This window comes from Euprymna scolopes, chromosome 13, assembly GCF_053919585.1.
Source record: "Euprymna scolopes isolate OS-2025 chromosome 13, ASM5391958v1, whole genome shotgun sequence".
NCBI lineage: Eukaryota > Metazoa > Mollusca > Cephalopoda > Sepiida > Sepiolidae > Euprymna > Euprymna scolopes.
This window is the reverse complement of record NC_136494.1, coordinates 567,646-587,821: the sequence shown is the minus strand read 5'-3', so window position 1 is coordinate 587,821 and position 20,176 is coordinate 567,646.

Genomic DNA, 20,176 nt, shown 5'->3' with positions numbered 1-20,176 from the left:
ATTACCCTGCAACAAACGCGAGGAGCAAAATTACATAGGCCTATACACATTCCCTCCCACACAGCAGATGCAACAATAAAGAAACAATTACAGGACATCCCTATCAACACATAGAAAGAAGTTGAATCAACAATACGAGTTGAAATGCATCACGCACGCTGATAAACTCACAACTTGGAAGTTTTGTTGACAGCCGGCAACCGGACACTATCGTTCAACACGAATGAATGCACATTTGAGTTCTTTGTTTCCTTCATTCAATTCGTTTCATTATTTTTTCTTGTAGCGAGTTAAGGTATTTATAGTCTAGTCTTCTACACACCCGAAACCATACTGTACCTCTATAAGGCCACCATTCACCCATGTATGGAGTATTGTTGTCATATTTGGGCTAGTGCATCTGCTACTAATCTCTCACTCCTAGACAAGGTTCAAAAGAGAGTCGCCAACCTGATAGATCCTGAACTGTCATCTAAGCTTCAGCCTCTGTCCCATCGACGAAATGTTGCATCCCTCTGCCTGTTCTACAAGTATTTTAATGGTGAATGCTCCGACAACCTGTAAGCACTTGTACCCCCTCGATGTAAATACCCCCGACAAACCTGACAAGCAGCTAAATCCCACCCCCACACGGATCCCTAGATGTAAGAGAGCTTTCTACTCCAGTAGTTTTTTCCCCAGAACTGCTAGACTTTGGAATTCCCTTTCAGGTCCCTGCTTCCCCAACTGTACTGACATGCAGAAGTTCAAGTGTAACATGAACAGACATCTTGCTGCCCAACTCCCTCATAGTACCCCTGTAGCTTAGGTCCCTGATAGTAGCCCCCTACATCAAAGTGTTACTGTGCCTTGTTTGGAGTGAAAATATAATAAAAATAAATAAATAAATATTTGAAGATATAAAGAACTTGAAACATAAAAACTGTTTCCAAAATAACTGAATTTGACATTAAATAACCTGAAAAGGGTTGATATGTCGCAAAACAAAACAACCAAACCAAACTAAATATTGTGTAGGTCTTCTTTTCTTTTTTTTTTTAATTTTAGCTTTTATTTTTAATGTTTTACAAATATATTTGTTTGGAACAATTATTACTGAAAACGAAGTATTTTTGAAGCAGTTTTAGCTTGAAAAATATTTTGCTGTTTTTAGGTTTTAATTATTTTCAACGAATTAATATAAAATTTTATTTGGCAGAAACTATTAAAAAAACATTATAATTAATTATTCTTAAGCTGTTGATAGTAACAGCCCAATAAATGTTTGTTTTTGTTTTTTTACCACTTATAATTCATAATTTCCTGGGTAAGTTTGACACTATTGTCCAAACTTCCAACTTCTAAACTTCTGTATATGTAATGCACCTTCTCTCAACTCTAAACACACTTCTGCTAATTCAACTTATTTCTTCGAAATCCAACATCAAAATGAACGTGCCCTCTAAAAAATCAACTCTCTTTTATCTCCAACCAGGAGCATCTCATTTGCATATCAGGTGGTCACATTGCAGGCATATAAAGAGAAAAGAGATAAGGCAGCCATTTTTGTTTCTTTCTTCTTCATTCATTTCGTTCCACGACCGACCTGTTGAATTATGCACACATGCTAGTTAGGTAAGTCACGCGTTTCCCTACACTCTCCCCTGATCTCATGATCACACACAGAGCAGGGGGGCAGTCGTCTTTGTTGGGTACTTCTTCGAAGAATTGGGGGCAGCACTTCCACATTGCCATCCTCCTCATTACCACCGTTATTGCCACCAGTCTGTTCCATTATCCCCTCTCATGGTTCCATATGCAGTGTTTCACAATCAGGGCAAGGGGGTAGTATCCATCTTTGTCGGATACTCCTTTGAAGAATCGGAGGCATCACTTCCTTGGTTCCATCTTACTCAGTATGTTCCATCATCCCCTCTTGTGGTGCTATAGGCAGTGTTTCACAATCACGGAGGGTGAGCAGTATTCGTCTTTCTCGGGTACTTCGATGAAGAACTGGTGGTATTACCTCCTCGTGTCCATCGTTCTCATCACTATTGCCACCAGTATGTTCCATCATTCCCTCATCTGGTTATGTAGGTAGTGTTTCTATGCTCACCTGTAGGGGCAGTAGGCGATCAGGATCATCCCTGAACTGTATGTGATCTTCCTCATTATCCTCAGAATCAGAAGAGGTATAACAGGAGTGGATATCTTTTACATGACGTGGTACACCATCAATCAACATGGTCTGAGGACTTATGATCATCATCCACCATGTCATCCCATCCTTTGGTTACTGCAGTTACTCGTCTTTTTAACACTCCTGTTGCCGATCGGAGCCATCCACAGACAGGTAGATGTCCTACTAATTTACCGTAAATAGAAAACACAATGCATCTTGTCAATACACTGGGTAACTACTGGGTAACTCTGGAATCGCGCTCCCTCGATTCCATCGCAAAGTATTGCCCTCCTCCCAGACCTCTACGCCCAACACGGACACCCCATCCTTTAGGCGCTTAGGGTTTTTGCTTATTAACCCAAACCATTCCAGTTTTATTCGAACCACATCTGCAGACATTATATCCTCATTAATGTAGATGTCGTCAATGTAAGCTGAAGCAGTTTTTGTGTGGTCTCATCCTGCATCAAAACAGTTTTAATAATAGTTGTCATTATTAAGGGTGCTACGTTTAGGCCAAAACCTAAACGTGTCAAACATTATCGTTTTCCCTTGATTATCACTATCTGAAATGGCCATCATGACTCATGGAGACGTATCTGCAGGTAGGCTCTCTTCAAATCCAGCAGTGCTACATTACTCCCTTTCTGACGCCACTCTCTTAGTTTAGCAGCGCACACATCTGCATTTCCAGTGAAAGCCTCAACATGTTGATTCAATTCTCGGTAATCCATAACAGGCCGAATTTTGTCTTTAGTAGGTTGTTCAACAGCCATGAGTGGAATTAATCCTTTGGGTGGTCCCAGACGTTCCTGTGGATACGGTATTAACCATCCGTTATCAATCCACAGCTGAAGTTCTTCTTCATATGCGGCCCTATTCTTCATAGAAACTGCATACTCTGGAATGGTGTTGCATAGGCGATCTGGTGTCTGGCTCATAGTCAATTTCCACTTTGCAGTCCACGCCTTTTCGTTGTCGTCAAATGTAGCAGAGAAGTCCTTTTCTTCAATAGACATGGCTGCATATGACTTCTTTCCCTTCTCCAAGCATTACACCTCCAGTTGCTGTGATTATGACGCCTCCTAGTGCTTGCATTGCATCAATTCCAATCAACATGCCATAACCAAGGGTTTTTCTTGCATCACCAGAACGTCAACTTTGGCTGTGTCACCCTTCTCAGTACAGATCGTGACTGTCCCTTCACCATAACATACTCGGGACAAGCCATTGATTGTCATAATACCAACAGGTTTCACCTCAACCAAGCATATTGCCTCTTAGAACATAAGGGGCTACTATTTGGGTTGTGTCTAATAACAGAGAATTGTGGCGAGTTGAGCAGCGAGATGACGATTCATATTACATTTAAACTTTAGCAGATTAGTAGTCAAGGAAGCAGGAAACAGGGAGGGAATTCCAAAGTTTGGCTGTCTGGGAGAAGAAACTATTAGAGGAGAAGACTTTCCGGCATCTAGGGACCTCAAAAGTGAAGGAGTAAGATTTTGCTGCTTGTTGGGTTGGTTAGGAGTATTGAGGGGACACAAGTGCTATGAGTTCATCAGAGCACATTTCGTTAAAGTATTCTCTTATTCTAAATTGTGCTCTCTGGTCAAGTATTTAGAATCCGATGACCAATAGATAGATAGATAGATAGATAGATAGATAGATAGATAGATATTTGACACCTAATTTCTGACCCATGTGTCTGTTTTGAAACAGTATTTTTGCACATTGCTATTTTAACCACACTGATGAGTCTGATTTTAACCTTTGAGATGAGGTCACCAAAATGTTCTATCATATTTAGGTGGCCATCTTCCCAGGCTTTACCTCATCCTTCCAAGGAAGAACGCTCATATTTTTTTTTTTTTTTTGTATGATTGAGCATAATTTTATAGAATCATTCCCATTTCCAAACCATTTTTTCCCCTACGTAATCCTATTCTTAACACTAACCAAAAGGAAAAGAGAAAATGGCTTAGAGCCCAGTTTGAAGACAGGAGTGATCCTATGAAAATATTCTAATCAGTAACCTCTTATCAAGGCCGAAAGTCACTCGAGATTAAGTGTTACTGGGATAAACAGATTGTCGGCTTAACGATGAAGATTATTATGAGAGGATTGAAAATGATGAATGGGGTGAAAAAATTAGATTACATATGAAGACGATTTAGGACAAGTACCTATTGACATTTGCAATGCTGTAGTCTGCAGGGAAGCAGTCCTACAGTAACGTGTTCCACAACTATGAGTTTGTTCATGGAAATTAGGCCTGACATTATGCATATGGTAGGAGAAAGCCTGGTTGGATAAGCCAAAAAGCATTTCTGACTTCTGTTTTTAGGCTTCTCCCTCTTTTTTGAGCGTCCTCCTCTTGATCTCCCCCCACCCCACCCCCGCTTCGCTGTCTAACATCTGTGAGCATGAATGTTTACATAAAATCTCTGTGTAGTTGCACGTCCAACAATCAAGCAACTTGACCAAATGTGAGTACTGGAAAACAGTTTACAATTTGAAGTACAATTGTTGAAACAATGGCTTCACTTTAAAGAACTTAAAGGCACAAATACTACATGCAGCGCTAGTATCAACAAATGATATTTTAATCAAATAAAAAATTTTCTTAAAAAAAGATGGTTTTATATTTTTAGTAAAAAAAGTTATTGAAACAAAAAAAAGTAGTTACATCATAGTTTATTGCATTAAAAAAAAAAAGAAGAAGTAATCATGGCTTCCTTTCTTTTTGTAATATTTTCCTTTTTTATTTTGTAAGATTAATACTTATCTTTAAAAATATGTTCGGTTATTTCCAACTTTTGTATGTTTTCTTTTTTTTTCACTTCTGGTTTCTGCTGACCATTCTGCTATATGATAAATGCCCTGGAAAATCCCTTCTGATTAATGTTTACCAGTTTTCATGGTAATCTCGGGAAGACAAGTAAAGATGGTAGTTTCCCGTTGCTTTCCATCTTGATTTGGGGTGCATCTCACTCAGTGAATTAAATGTACCCCCAGATACCAACTTGGAAATTTCTATGACTCAGCACAGTACATACAGCACCTTGTCTTCCCAAATGGTTACTTATCTGGTACTGGCCAGGCTCATCATTACTTAACTTCAGTGATCTAGTAAGAACCGTTATGTTAATGTTATTGTGCCATACGGTTAATACTTAGCTTTAAAATATGTTTGATTATCCCCAAGTTTCGCATGTTTTTTGTTTTTTACTTCCGGTTTTGGCTGACCGTTGAGAAAGAAAACCGTTTACATAAAAGGAATGCTAATTAAACAGATTCTGGAATTTCGTTTCCCTTACACCTGAAAGCACAGAGCTTGCCACATCAGTAGGCTCTTTTACTAAATCGCCTGCAACAAAAGATAGATTGTGAGAATAAGCATCATAATTAGTCGGTGATGGTACAAGGTGCCTTCAATAAGTTTACAGACATTTTTGTACAGGCATTTAAAATTGTTGTAGACGCTTGAAACATTCAGTATGTTATTGCTATGCATATTATGAGATGACTGACTAATTTTTATGATTTCAGGTTCAAATAGCAGGAATTGGAATACACCCTACCAAAGCCTGATTGTCACAGTTGGTGAATTTCAAAAATGCAATCTGGATGTGAGGACAATTTAGAAGAACGATATGAAATAAAATTCTGTTTTAAACGTGGAAAAAATGCCACAGAAACGGCAAAAGGTAGATTGTAAGGATAACATTATAATGAACCAATGATGGTAAATGATGACAATGATGATGAGAAAAAAGGTGACAATGCTTTAAGCGATCTTAAGATCTCTACCATCCTGGTTAGTTTTTTAGGAGGTTGCTTGTTGTGTTAGGACGATTAATTGGCATCGTAATCAGGAATCGGAAAAATCAGAAATTTTATGGGTATCAAAATTGGTATCAGAATCGGAAAAATTTTGTTCCTATTCTCTGATGCCAAAAACGATTCTTTTAATCGGCTTTTTAACTTGATTTTGTTTAAAGCAAAATCTTCCACTGCAGGTAGTAATAATAAAATAAACAATATTTATGGATTTTAAAAATTACTAGTAAAATTAAAATTGATAGATCACCGTCCCACAAGAGTATTTTAACATTTTAGAAAATATCTGCACATTTAACGCGTGTCTTTACAGTAATTAGAAAAAAACAACACTTTATAATTAAATATTAAGAGATCTATAAAGGATCAAAATCGGTAATTGTATTGGAAATATAAAATCTGGTACAGAATCTGTAATTGTATTGGAATCTGGAAAAATATTGGAATCATCCCATCACTAGTTGCTTGTTAGCACTTCTGTAGGGGACTCTGGTGCGATTTTGTTACTGGTTACAAGCTGGGGTCCCATTTTGTAGGCTGTGTTGTGGAACCGATTTGCGGGGAAGGTTGTGTGTTTAATTATTAGAAGGATCCAAGTTCATCATTGTAACTCAGACAGTATGATAAAACAATCAATCGTAAATAGCATGTGTTACGAGTACATTTAAGAAGAATTTAAATGAAACACGCTAAAGCAGGATTACATATTTACATATGTACAAGGAATATTTACTTACACAGAAAGGTTACGAACATTACAGAGTGTAATGTGTGTGTATATGAACTAGCATGCATGTAGGTAATACGTTTGTTGCGTGTATGTGTGCGTGAATGTATACAAGAGTTCATTGAAGTGTACGTTGGAAGCCTACTGTGTACGTAAGAGTTTGTTATGGTATACACAAGTATTCAATCCTACCCTTGGAGAAGGAAAACGCCCTGCTGAGGCATGTCTAAAATTTGCGTCCACTGACATTCAAGGTTTTAATTGTAAGAGGAAGATCGAGAAAGAGATAGAGAAAAATGGAATTAGAGAACGCCACCTGTTGAGCAAACTGAAATTACAAGGGCAGGTAACCGGTGCATTATTTAAAGGTGTATGCATGTGTTCGATTTGAGTAAACGCATGTTAAATTTTAAAGGCATGAGTGCATGCCTCTAATAAATTAATTGTCAAACCACAAAAGCATAGAACAAATAACAATAACTTCTTTCTTAGAACTGCACGCCTGTGGAATTCTGTTCCGTCTGCCTGCTTCCCTCCGGACTACAACTTGGATGTCTTCAAGTCTAATGTTAACAAATTCCTAATGAACCGCCCCCTTAAGTAAACACTTCATCAAATCTCCACACTAACGTAATGTACTTGCAATAACCCTTATGCCTGAGTGGCTTCCGGGCCTTGTTAAGTGGTGATCACTGTGTAAAAAAAAAAAAAAAAAAAAAAAAAACTCTTTTTAAAATAAAACAATGAAAGGATTTATGTGAGCAGCATAAAGTTGAAGATTGAACTGTGTCCGGATTGAGAAAGAAGGGATAGAAAGTTCTTTAGGTCTGTTGGTCAGGAAGCTGTACATTGTTGTTCCCAAGTTGGTCAGCAGTTGTCATTCATGAAAATCGTCGATGCAGGAATGTCAAGTGGACATGGATGAGAGAGAGGTGTCTGGCTTTGCTGCTGGTTGGGTTCTCTCTACTGGCTGACTGTGGTTCCCATAGGGGCTAAAGTTTCTTAGGGGCAGATGAATCAATGCATCCTGCCAGCTAATTGGTCAGTGTGTGGTCAAATCACTCAGCGGGGGTCATTGATTCACCAGAGAAAATAGATCTTTATTTTGACTGCTACATTATTCAACATATTTGCATATTTGGAGTCTGTATCAAGCTCAGTAGTGGCAGGAAGAGTAGTAGCTACAGTATGAGAAATTACCATTGTAAAAGGGTTCCGAATAAAAGTCATGTTAAGTAGGACAAAAGGGGAGAAATACTTTAACAGTGAATGCTCTGACGAACTGCAAACACTTGTGCCCCTCGACGTAAATACCGCCGAAAAACTCGACAAGCAGCTAAATCCCACCCCTTCTCAGTAGAGATCCCTAGATGTAAGAAAGCCTTCTACTCCAGTAGTTTCTTCTCCAGGACAGCTAGACTTTGGAATTCCCTTCCGGGTCCCTGCTTCCCAAACTGTACTGACATGCAGAAGTTCAAGTGCAACGTGAACTGACATCTTGCTGCCCAGCTCCCTACACAGTACCCCTGATGCCTATGTCCCTGATAGTATCCCCCTACAACAAAGTGGCAATGTGCCTTGTTTGGAGTGAAAATGTAATTAAAAAAAAAAATTTTTTAAATATATATATGAAAGTTAATAGCACAGACCAAAGCTACAATAAAAAAACTGTCTAAACTTTCATAAAAATTATGAAAGTTAATACTGAAGATGAAAAGTTTATTATCAAAAAAATATGTCTAAACTTTCAGAAGAAAAATTTCCTGATGAGCAATGCATGAAAAACTTTCTAAAAAATTTTAGCGATGCTTAACAAGATCAAATGGTGAAAAGAAAGGCTAAATTGAGCTACAAAATTATTTATCATATTGGAGGAGGGGGTGGAGAAAAAGCATTGTCTCAAAATGGCCGCCTCTCCTTAAAAAGAAACCATTTTGGTACAATTTTTCTTTGGGCACCAAAAATCCAGTCGTCATCTTCATTTCAAACACACATAGGTAGAGCAAAGCAATATGACATGTTTTAAATGTAAAGCGCAGGAACATGAAAAGAAATTGATAAAAATAGTGTGAACATAATTAGTTTGAAAGAAATAGTTTTAGAATTAAAACCAAACATAAATTATGCTTAATTTTATTAATATTCAACTAGTGGGACCTGTGGAAATTCCACAGTGGCATCTTTCATCTATAATATATTGTTGCTGGGCATTCTGTTGATGTTCAACATGAATGGAAACCCCATGATATTATTGTAGTCCTTTTGTTAAAACTGTAAAAGTATTTATCTTAGTAATCTGGTTAATGTAGTGTCAGAATATATCTGGTTATTACGGTTATTTCCAATATCCGTATAGAAGTCTGTGACATATTTCCATTATGGACGCCTGGCGCGAATGGATACTCCACACTATCATTATAGCATCTTTAAACAGAACTAATACTACCTTTGGGTCATAGCCAGAAGGCCAAGAAGGCATACTTTAGTTTCATGTACAGCCCAAAAGCAACATCATTTTTTTTTTAAATTTTTCTTTGTTTATATTTACATTGCGTCTTTGGTGATCAGGAGATCCTATTTATTAAAAAGGAGGATAGAAGGTGACAACATACTACAAACACTAAATTAGCGCATCTATATTAATAATTTAATGTTCGTAGTATGTTATCCCCTTCCATCCTCCTTGTTAATAATTAGGATCTCTCGATTGAATAATTTATAATCTGGAAACTGTGATACATGTATGTATGCTAAAGGTACTATGATATTAATACATAATCACAGATCAGTTGGTGTGTACAAAATGGGTTAAGATTCAAAGGAGGAAATATAAACACGTGTGGATGGATAGACAGAAGAAAATTTATTATAGGGCTAAAAGGGATTGTGGGATTTTTACAATAAAGGGGAGACAATCACAGGAAGAGTTCCACCAATCACCTTCTATCCTCCTTGTTAATAATTAGGATTTCTCGATCGAATAAGTTATAATCTGGAAACTGTGACACATGTATGTACATACATTAAAGGTACTACAGTATTAATATATAGATTACTTTTTTTTTTTCGTTTTTTTTTTTTTTTTTGGCCAATTTAGATAGTTATAACGTTTCTGACAGCCAGAACTCAAGGACTCAACTCAATGGAAATCCTAGGTGTCCATACAGTTACAAGTGTAGTTTTACATGGTTAGGACCCCCACCAAAGTTCTGCTACACAGCTCCAGCCGCTTTCACAAAGACAGGGTTGATATGACGCTGGATGCACAGTTGTTGGTCTCTTCTATCTCCTTTCTTCCGATGAAAAAGCCCATTCAACTTGGTTGTTTTTCATTCTTTTAAGTTCACTTGTAAGTAATAACAATAATAATAACTGACGGTGGTTGTTGTTTTTGTATGAAATTAATTATTCACAAAAGAGAAAAAATAAAAATAAGTATGTATAGTTTTTCACAGGAGAATTTAAAATAAATGAAATGAAATATCAATTCAAGTTTCTCTTTCTCATAGTTACAATAGTTGATGAACTAGGCCTTAATCAGTTTTTTTGACAACTGATTTCTTGCTTCCAGAAGTCAGAGGATGAATGCTTATCAAACAGCATGGTGTGGGAGTGGTGGAACGTTCCCCTGAGTTCAAAACTTGCTGCAAGCTCTGTCTGCAAAACTCTCTGCAAAGTCTGATTTTTCCTGCTTTCCACTGACAAGTATACATGTTTGGGGTGGATTGAGACACACTGAGGTGTCCCAGTTAACCAATCATCATCCAATCCGTCACACCTTGCGCAGCAATCAGGTAATTTTCCATCAACAATGGTTCTCACCAAAAATCATCTCACACACCGGAGAGCCCGTACTTGACCCCCAGGGTGAAGCTCGAGACTAAACTTCTACTAATATCTCCAAATAATCACCTTTAAAGTTTATTGTTTCATAAATTCAACTTTGTTTTTTCTGTTACAAAGAAAATATATTTTACATCAGTGACCACACCATTTCCCTTTCCAAATGTCAGGATGATCTGGTGTTTTCTGAACCTGCCATTAAAATAAAAAGGGCTCTAATTCCTCTTTTGGGGTCAATTTTCAACCATGGCTCTAATTTAGCTCTCTGTAACCCCTCTTCTGGAGTAATCTCTTCTTATAGTGGCTGGTTGGGTCACATAGTCAGAGATTGCCATTTTGTAGCAGGGTTGTGATGTCTGTGTTTCTCCGACTGCTTTTGTTTTAAATGAAGAAAAAGCCCATCAAGTTTTCATTTAAAAAGACAAATTTCTTCCCTACAATTTTAAAATCAATTTTATTGAATAATTTCCTCAATACAAAACATGGCCAGGAAAACATTATGAAAACAGAAATATAAAACAGGTTGGTTCTGCCGACATATATCTCTATTGCTACTTTGTGCATGTGTGTGTTCTCTATGGACTCCAAAACGGCTGGGCTGATTTTTTTTTTTTTTTTTAATTTCACCCAAATGTCTGAGTGTTCATAGATAGGTTTTATATCAGAATACCTTTGATAAATATCGAAAATCAATAATGGAAATAATCCAATTAAAGAAGAGTCAGATTTTGATTTTGACCTTATACAGTAAGTGCATTTAAGAAGTTTTATCATCACAAGCTTCTGGGTTTGACCTTTACTCCTGATCTGAAATGGAACACGTACATCAAGTCTGTTGCCAAGGTCGCTGGAAAGATGGTGGGATCCTTCTACCGCTCCAGAAGATATCTCACTAGTGATGCAATTCTCTATCTATATAAAAGTCAAGTACGTCCAAGGATGGAATACTGTTGCCATATCTGGGCAGGAGCTGCTAAAAACAGCCTATCCTGCCTTGACAGAGTACAAAATAGACTTCGTGGCTTAGTGGGGGATGCCCTTTTCTCTACCCTGCAATCTCTCTCCCACAGAAGAGACGTTGCGAGCCTATCCTTGTTTTATCGTTATTTCCATGGCAGGTGCTCGCCTGAACTCCAATCTCTGGTCCCCCCCTCGCCAATCTTTCACGAAAAACACCCGTCTAGCTGAATCCACTGTGAAAAATTTCTCCCACTCTATATCTGTGCCTAAATCAAAACGCGGATTCCATGAACAAAGCTTCTTTCTTAGAACTGCACGCCTGTGGAACTCTGTTCCGTCTGCCTGCTTCCCACCGGACTACAATTTGGATGTCTTCAAGTCCAACGTTAACAAATTCCTAATGAACCGCCCCCTTAAGTAAACACTTCATCAAATCTCCACACTAACATAATATACTTGCAATAACCCTTATCCCTGAGTGGCTTCCGGGCCTTGATAAGTGGTGATCACTGTGTAAAAAAAAAAAAAATCACATAAGCAGAAGGGCCTGGCATATAAAAAGAACGCGTTTGAAATGAATATTTCTGTTTAGAGCACAACTGAACTATGATTCTTGATCTTTGCATTTTAAACTTTAATTCAAGCCATTATATAAAAATAATTTTTTTAAATCAACAGTAGGCTCTCTACAGTGCAATGTACACTACAATGTATTGTAGATTAGCAAGGCCACCCGGTGTTGCTCGGTCATAAAATATGCTTAAATATATTTTGATTCATGGAGATTTCATATTTATTATTACAGAGCCAATCCTCTATTGAATATTATGAACATAGTATTGATTTCAAAATTTTTTTCTTAAAAATGACTTGGGTGCTATCAGTTAGAATCAAAACCAAAACAAGTAGCACTCCAGCCACATTCCTTACTGTTTGAGCTATCACCAGATAGATAAGATTTAAAATTAAACCACTTGAAGTCATGAATGAATTTGCACATGCACAAAATAATAGAAATGTGTTGGTAAGTTGAAATGAACATTTTGCATTTCAACTTGTCGACATTTCTGTACGCGTTATCCATCCATCCAGTGATTTTACTCCTTATAAACCATCCTTGGTGTATGATTACTATTTCCTGTTAATTTCAGTGTTATGTGACCAGTAGTTTAACAGTTTATCATTTAAATATTTACAGATACACATGCATATATCTACTACTTTATTTATATAGACTACCATAAGAACCTCTTTATAAAATATTTTCGATATAAAATACTTTATACTTTTAGCGCAAGTTTTTATTTGATTCTAAGAAATTTCTAGAAAGATAATAAAACAAATAAAAATTAGAAGCATTGAAAAAGCTATAAATTTGAACATATTATGTTTTATGTTAAAATCGTCTAGGTATAAAAATGCTAGAAAGACGGGATCACAATAAAAATGAAAGTTATTGCTCGATGATCAACATACGTCAAGAAAGTTAAAAAAGACAAATCTCAAGCTTTTCTGAATTTTGATTACAAATCTGATAAAAGTTTTATTATTCTTTCAGGCAAACATATCAAACTAAAAAAACTATCCAGCATGAATAACTATAAATATCTAAAATATTGAACTATTTTGTCGACTTTTCTTTTAATATTTAAATTTATTTTGTTTCGGACTATTAGTCTCATCTTATCTTTTTATTGGTGCACAACGTTTCGGCCAACTTCCTCTGGCCTTCGTCAGGTGGTAACCGCGACGTATAGGAACTTCGAATCTCCTAACTGCATTCTCAGCCATCACTGCCATCCGTAGTTGTTGTCGTCTCACCACATTTTTTACCAATTACCTCTGGCACGCTTTGGGTGGGATTGAAACCGCTATCTTCAGACAATGTTCATCTGGAACCGTAGAGATTCAACGTCTCTATCAACTGCGCCACGGGCCCCGAATTTAATTTAATTTAAATTTATTTTGTCGGATTTTTCATACTGAGCCTAAATAGCAATGTATCTACAAATCGATATTTGATTCTAACTAGCCATTTCTTCTTTTTTTTTATTCTAAGAGTATGTTCTTTCGCTTCAGTTCCTTTCTTAAAATAATGATTCCAGCAAGGAAGATCATTATAATATAGTTTTAAATAATGACCTAAAAAGGCTCAAATTGTAAGGGAGATAATTCTTAATTTAACTTAAAGGTAAAATGAGTTATCTCCCTTACATTTTACGCGTTCTTTTTTTTTTTAACCTGTTCATGACTTACATATTTTATTTTAATTTTTGAATTTAAACTAAAGTGATATTAATAAATCCTGGGCTATGAGTAAGTACAGCTTGTAAAAATTAAATTGATATTTTTGTCTTTGTTTCAGTCAAGGGATGAAATAGAAAATCAAGCTCTATACTAAGATCAAAGTTCTGTCCAATAAAATTTTACAAGAAATTCAAAGATAAGACCCACTTTGTATTAGAGGCCTTGAAAATAATATTGTGTTTGCATTCACACCTGCTATTGATAAAAAAAGACGATATTTTGCTTTATTTTTGTGAAAGTTATTGGAACTTTAAAAATAAGAGAAATGGTAAAAATAGGTTCAGGAATTATACACAAGTATTTTCATTTGTTTCAGTGCAATGTTCAGGTTTTACTTCATAATATGAAAAAAAATTTTTAATAACAGCAATTCTTTATTTCTTAAACATTCATAATTAAAGAAACCATTCTTGAAAATTAGAAAGTTCTTTTACAAGTATTTTCATTTTATTATCACAAAATATGACAATGTTGAATAACAAGTATTTTTTGGATAATTCACACTACTCTTCTCATCTTGAATATGATTAGCACAACGTTGATGTAATCTCTGTTTTCTTCAGGTGTATCTTTTCAAACTCACGAATCTGCACTGTATTTTGAATGGAACTCTAATCTACAGGCTAACATGCTCTCATTTCATCCGCCATGATCAGGTAGAAGTCTACAGTAACTCATAATTATATAATTAGTATCACTGCACTGAAGATTGAACCTTGAAACTCCAGAAGAGTGTCAATCAGAACTGAATTTTACTTAGTACTTTATTCGTTAGACGAAGGACCTCATGTAGATTTTTTAGTTTGACAGAAAGATTTCTTATTTTAGCAAGATGTTAATTTATTTATATTTATTGCGGCTGTTGAGAATCCAAAATGGTTAAATAAAAAAAAAATTAAAAAAAGAGTTAGTTTTGTTTTGAATGCCATGTTGTTTTGCATGTGTTTTTCACAGGTGTTGTTTATTTCTCCTGTTGTCAGTGAAGAGACCAAACGAAGATTACTGCTAACGCAGAGAGCGACTATCTCGTGCTGTCAGTGAAGAGAACAAATCAGGATTGCTGTTACCACTTATATCACAAGTGAAAATCATCATTGTTGTTAGTAAAAGGAATTACTTAACCCAACTCATTTAAAAATCTCTTGTTCATTCCTGGATTTTCGGCACCGTAACCAAACACATCTTTCCTTGATCTAGAAAACAAACTCAAGAGATACAAATGGATAAAAGACAGGGTATTAATGACATGTAAACCCAATGTTTTGGCATTGTGTAAAACAGCATGAAGTGTTCTTCGATCCTAAACTGCAGCAAAATCTCTCTGAAGTCTTGTTCTGTTGTTGTGATATATCCCTGGAGGAATATATTCAGCATAAAATAATTCAAATTAAATGATGGTCAACACACAGAGTAAGTATAACAAGTTTATTGTACAAACAAAAATGGTACAATATAACAAATCAGATATTTACACCTGAATGAATGTCGCTGTAATATCAAGATTTACTTACTCCCCGCTGGTTACCGTTTATTAACGTCTTTAATAGACTGAGTCATCCATTCTCAGAGGGTGTTAGGCTCTTCCACTATATAATGTTGTAAGTTGTTCTGTGGATATTTAGGTTTCTCAGCTTCATTTTTTTTTTTTTTTTAAATTGTAGCTGAAATAATGGAAGGAATTAAAGAAAAAAATAACAACAACATCACTTGTTTCAAAAGTTTAGTTTTTACTTTTTTAAACAATTTACAGCAATGTACATCGAGCTGAAGTGCAATTTCTCAACTTATTCCTGCATATACGTATGTGTATAGGTGGCAAACCTTGACATCTGGTCACTTTGACATCGTAAACACAAAGAGCAGAATCAACCTCACTTCTCTGGCAAGTACTTACTCCCATGATGTCATATCCTACAATATTGTCTGTTAACTCTAATCTATGAATAAAGCTTATCACTAACCTTATGTGGAAAAAATACCACTTTTTCTACACCAATGTCTTTAATTATGCTACAACTGTGTGAGTGGATGGAAAGATGTGCTCATTCCAGTTGAGTCATTTTTCCTTCCATATCAGCATAAAGAACATATCTGTATATAGTATATATATTATATATCTGAATATAAATATAAATCTATATAATTATAAAACTCTGTAGAGCTTACTTGCTTTCTTGCATCTTGTCTTCAACGATCAAGCAATTCCATCTTTTAAAAAAATGGGATGACAGGTGAATACATGTATGCATATGGGCGTGGTTCAGAGGCTTAAGAAATGAGAGTGGAGAGTTGTAGGTTTTGGTTTCGATTCTAGCTGATGGCACCCAAGTCATATATATATTCTTCTAGTTTTGATCTCACTACTATATATTAGGTTCAATATAATAATCGATAGAGAATTGTCTCTATAATAATAAGTATGTAACCTGTATGAATTAAACTATCATATTTAAGCGTATTTTATGATTGGGCAATGCTGGGCAGTTTGTTAGTATTTCAATAAAAATCTTCACACACATGAAAGTAAATGACAATGATCTTGTTGCAATGGCATTGATCCTCACATCTCTCAACACATTCATAAGGACTGTTGGAGGTGTACAAAGGCAGACCATGCAGTTCCAAATATACTATGGACCTCCACTGCACCTCTCCGAAGGGAACGATGGTGGATCCCAGATAAATAACTGACTTCGTAATCTAGCAAGAAATAAAACTGATAACCAAACAACAGTCAATGATGACAACCCCTCCACAAAAAAAAAAAAGAAAGAAATCATAGGTCTCCAGCAGTAATTTCAACAAGACAAACAAGCCTAATATGTAACAGTTACCTTAAAATAATAATAAAATTCTTTAATGTGAATAAATTTGTATTAATTTTATTATTGAGACTACTGTTTCCATCTTGAGTGTTATTTTCACAATATTTCGCTCAATGCAGCCTCTGACATTCTTCAGGTGTATCTTGTTGAACTCAAAGATCTAGATGGAATTTCAAAGGAACTTTATTTAATCCACAGGGGTATCCTGCTCTTGTTTCAGGTCCTTAGGGAAGGACTCATGGTACAGTAGTTAGAGTACTTGATAAAATTCAGTTGTAAAAATTACACTGTTCTGGGGGGGTAGAAAGTTCAATCCTCAGTGCAGACGACCAAAAATACAACTGCAAATTACTTAAGACTTCTACCCAGTCATGGCTGACAGAGCATGATGCTCCAATAGATTAAATAAAGGGTTCCATTTAAAATTCTACGTAGATTTCCAAATTCAACAGAAAGATTCCCAAGTTCAACAAGATACACCTGAAGAAGGTTGAAGGTTACATTGAGCAAAACATTGTGAAAGTAACACTCAAGATGAGAACAGTAGTTCAAAGAATCCAAATAATATGAATAATCAATCCTCATCTCAAAAATTCAGAACTGGGAAGAAATTCTACTTGTTTATAAAAATGTCCGATGTAGATTTTAGTGATGACGTTAGAATTTGCGATGATGATGATGAGTCAACCTGATCTGATATGAAATATGTCTATTTTTAGTGATCAAGTATGATTAAGTACATTAATTTCTTTTTACATTGATTTTACTTATATTAGCATTTGTTTGTAAGAGTTTTATTAAAATACAAATGAAAACCTGAGAAACATTTTAAATTTTAAATTGAAAGAAAAATGTATTAAATTTAATGGGTTTTTTTTTTTTTTTTTACATAGGCATCACCACATTATCAAGGCCCAGAGGCCACTCAAGGATAAGGGTTAAAGAGTGTACAGTAGAAATTGGACAATATAGTAATCATTAGTAATGAAAATTTGGTAAATTTGATAACTTATACGGAACGGCTCATCAGGAACTTATTTACTTTAGACTTGAACACAACCATATTGTAGTCAGCCGGAAAGCAGGAAAACGGAAGATAATTCCACAGGCGTGCAGTTCTAAGAAAGAAGCTTTGTTCATGGAATCTATGTTTAGGTTTAGGCACAGATAAAGAGTGGGGGAAATTATTGATAGTGTTTACAGGTAGACGAGTGTTTGGTTTTTAGTTATTAATTTTGTAAAACAAGAATTTCAATATGACTATATTCACACTGATCTACTAGTTCTCTTATAAGATCAGCAGAGTTAAACAACATTGAGCTTAGCCAATACTTAAAAAAGTGATCATTTGAAAATAGCAGATATTGTACATAGCGACCAGTCAGTGGCACTAGCAGCCGACAACTGTAGCTATAACCAATAATCCTGGGTCGTTCATTGTGATCTTTGCCAACCAGACACTAACTGGTAATGACTGATTTCAGAAATAAATTTCTAATTTGTTTTAATAATTTAAAGAATTTTTGTTTTCCTTTCAATGATAAACTATGTTTTGGTTGTTTTTTTGCTGCTGATTTTGAAGACAGACACAGAGAGCAAGAATTTACTGAAAGTCAACATGAAAAAGACAAAAAATTTTTTATCTTTGACGTTAGTTTCAACTTCCTTCATGATGCTGGCATGTTCCCCTGTGCTGTCTGTCAAAGAATTGTAGGTGTAAATTCCATAGAATGCAAACTATGGGTCCACAAGAAGTGTAATGATCTTGCTGGAAGGCTGGTTGTTGAGTCGGGTTATGTTTGTCATAGATATCTGGGTGTCGCCCATCCAATAGACAATCGAACAGGGACACTTATAGATGCAAATGACACTCCACTTAATGTTAAAATTGCCTTCTGCTACTTGGGTGACATTGAAAATGCTAGTGGTGACTGTGAATGCACTATCACTGCTTACTGTAATGTTGCTTGGAAAAGATTCCGCTGCTGTCAAGTTTTACATCAAAGCAAATTTCTTTCAGGGCTTGGGACAAGGGATTTTCAGTTTGTGGTCGTTCCACAATCTTGCTTGGCAGAGAGACATAAGCCTTAAACAGGTCTTACTTGCAATGGCTTCAGTGTAATGATTGTGCTACAATCAGGGGAATGTGTGGCAGCAAACTCGAGGAGAAAATTCCTTTAACCATGCTCTATCAGAAGTTTGATATCGATTTTGGATGCCTTATGTACTCAGTGTCTTACACGATTACACTATGTACAGTATGCCATCTCCTACATCAATTCAACAGCATACAGTGGTTTCACAGACACAAGGATGTGTGGAAGACCTGCTTCAGTGCATATGAAGTATGAGGTGCCTTCAATAAGTTTCCAGACTTTTTTTTGTACAGGCATTTAAAATTGTCATAAATTCTTGAAAATTCAGTATGTTATTTCTATACATCTTATAAGATGACTGACCAATTTTTATGATTTCAGGTTCAAATGAACAGCTACAGCAGGAATTGGAATACACCCTACTAAAGCCTGATTGTCACAGTTGGTGAATTTCAAAAATGCAATCTGGACGTGAGGACACTTCAGAAGAAAGATATACAATAAAATTGTTTTAAACTTGGAAAAAATGCCACAGAAACATTTAAACTACTTTCGGACCATCTTGCATGAATCGAGCATCAGTTTTTGAGTGACATAAGAGATTTGAGGCAGACAGGGAGTCTGTGAGAAATAATGAGAGGTGTGAGAGGAGTAAGGAAGTCAGAACACCAGAGTTGATTGGCCAAATAAAGAATTTCATGGATAAGGACTGTCATATATCTATGGAGACAATAAGTGCACAGTTTGATGTAAGTGTGGTAACTGTTCACACAATTATTCACAAAGAACTGAAAATGCGAAAGATTTGCGCAAATGCACCAGTTCACAACTCAATCCTTGTCATAGACTATTTGACTAAGATGCACACCAAGATAGTTCCTCACCCTCTCTATAGCCCAGACCTTGCTCCCTGTGACATGGTTATTCCCTAAGCTCAAGGATATCATTATGGGACAATTGAGGAGATGAAAGAGGCTGTAATGAGGGTCATTGACACGCTCACACAAGAGGAATTCCATGGGGCCTTCCAGAAGTTGTTGGAATGTTACAAGTGCATTGCAGCCGGAGGCGATTACTTCGATAATGACTAGAGTGTCATGTGTATACTATCAATAAAAGTGCCCATATGAAAAAGGTTTGGAAGCATATTGAAGACACCTCATAACCTGATTGTTTGCAACAATACTGGTATCTACCCTACCAACCCTATACTTGGAGAGCAAGTATGATACATTGCCTAGTGTTGTTCATCCCAGAGTGTAGGGACATCTGTAGCACCTTAAGTACCAAAACCAGATGATGACATCACAAAAAGATATTTTTAGGGAAAATAAGAAAAATATTATATAAATAAAATTGAGTAAAAATATCACAACTAAAAATAATGAAAAGTAAAATGGTCAAAATTAACGCA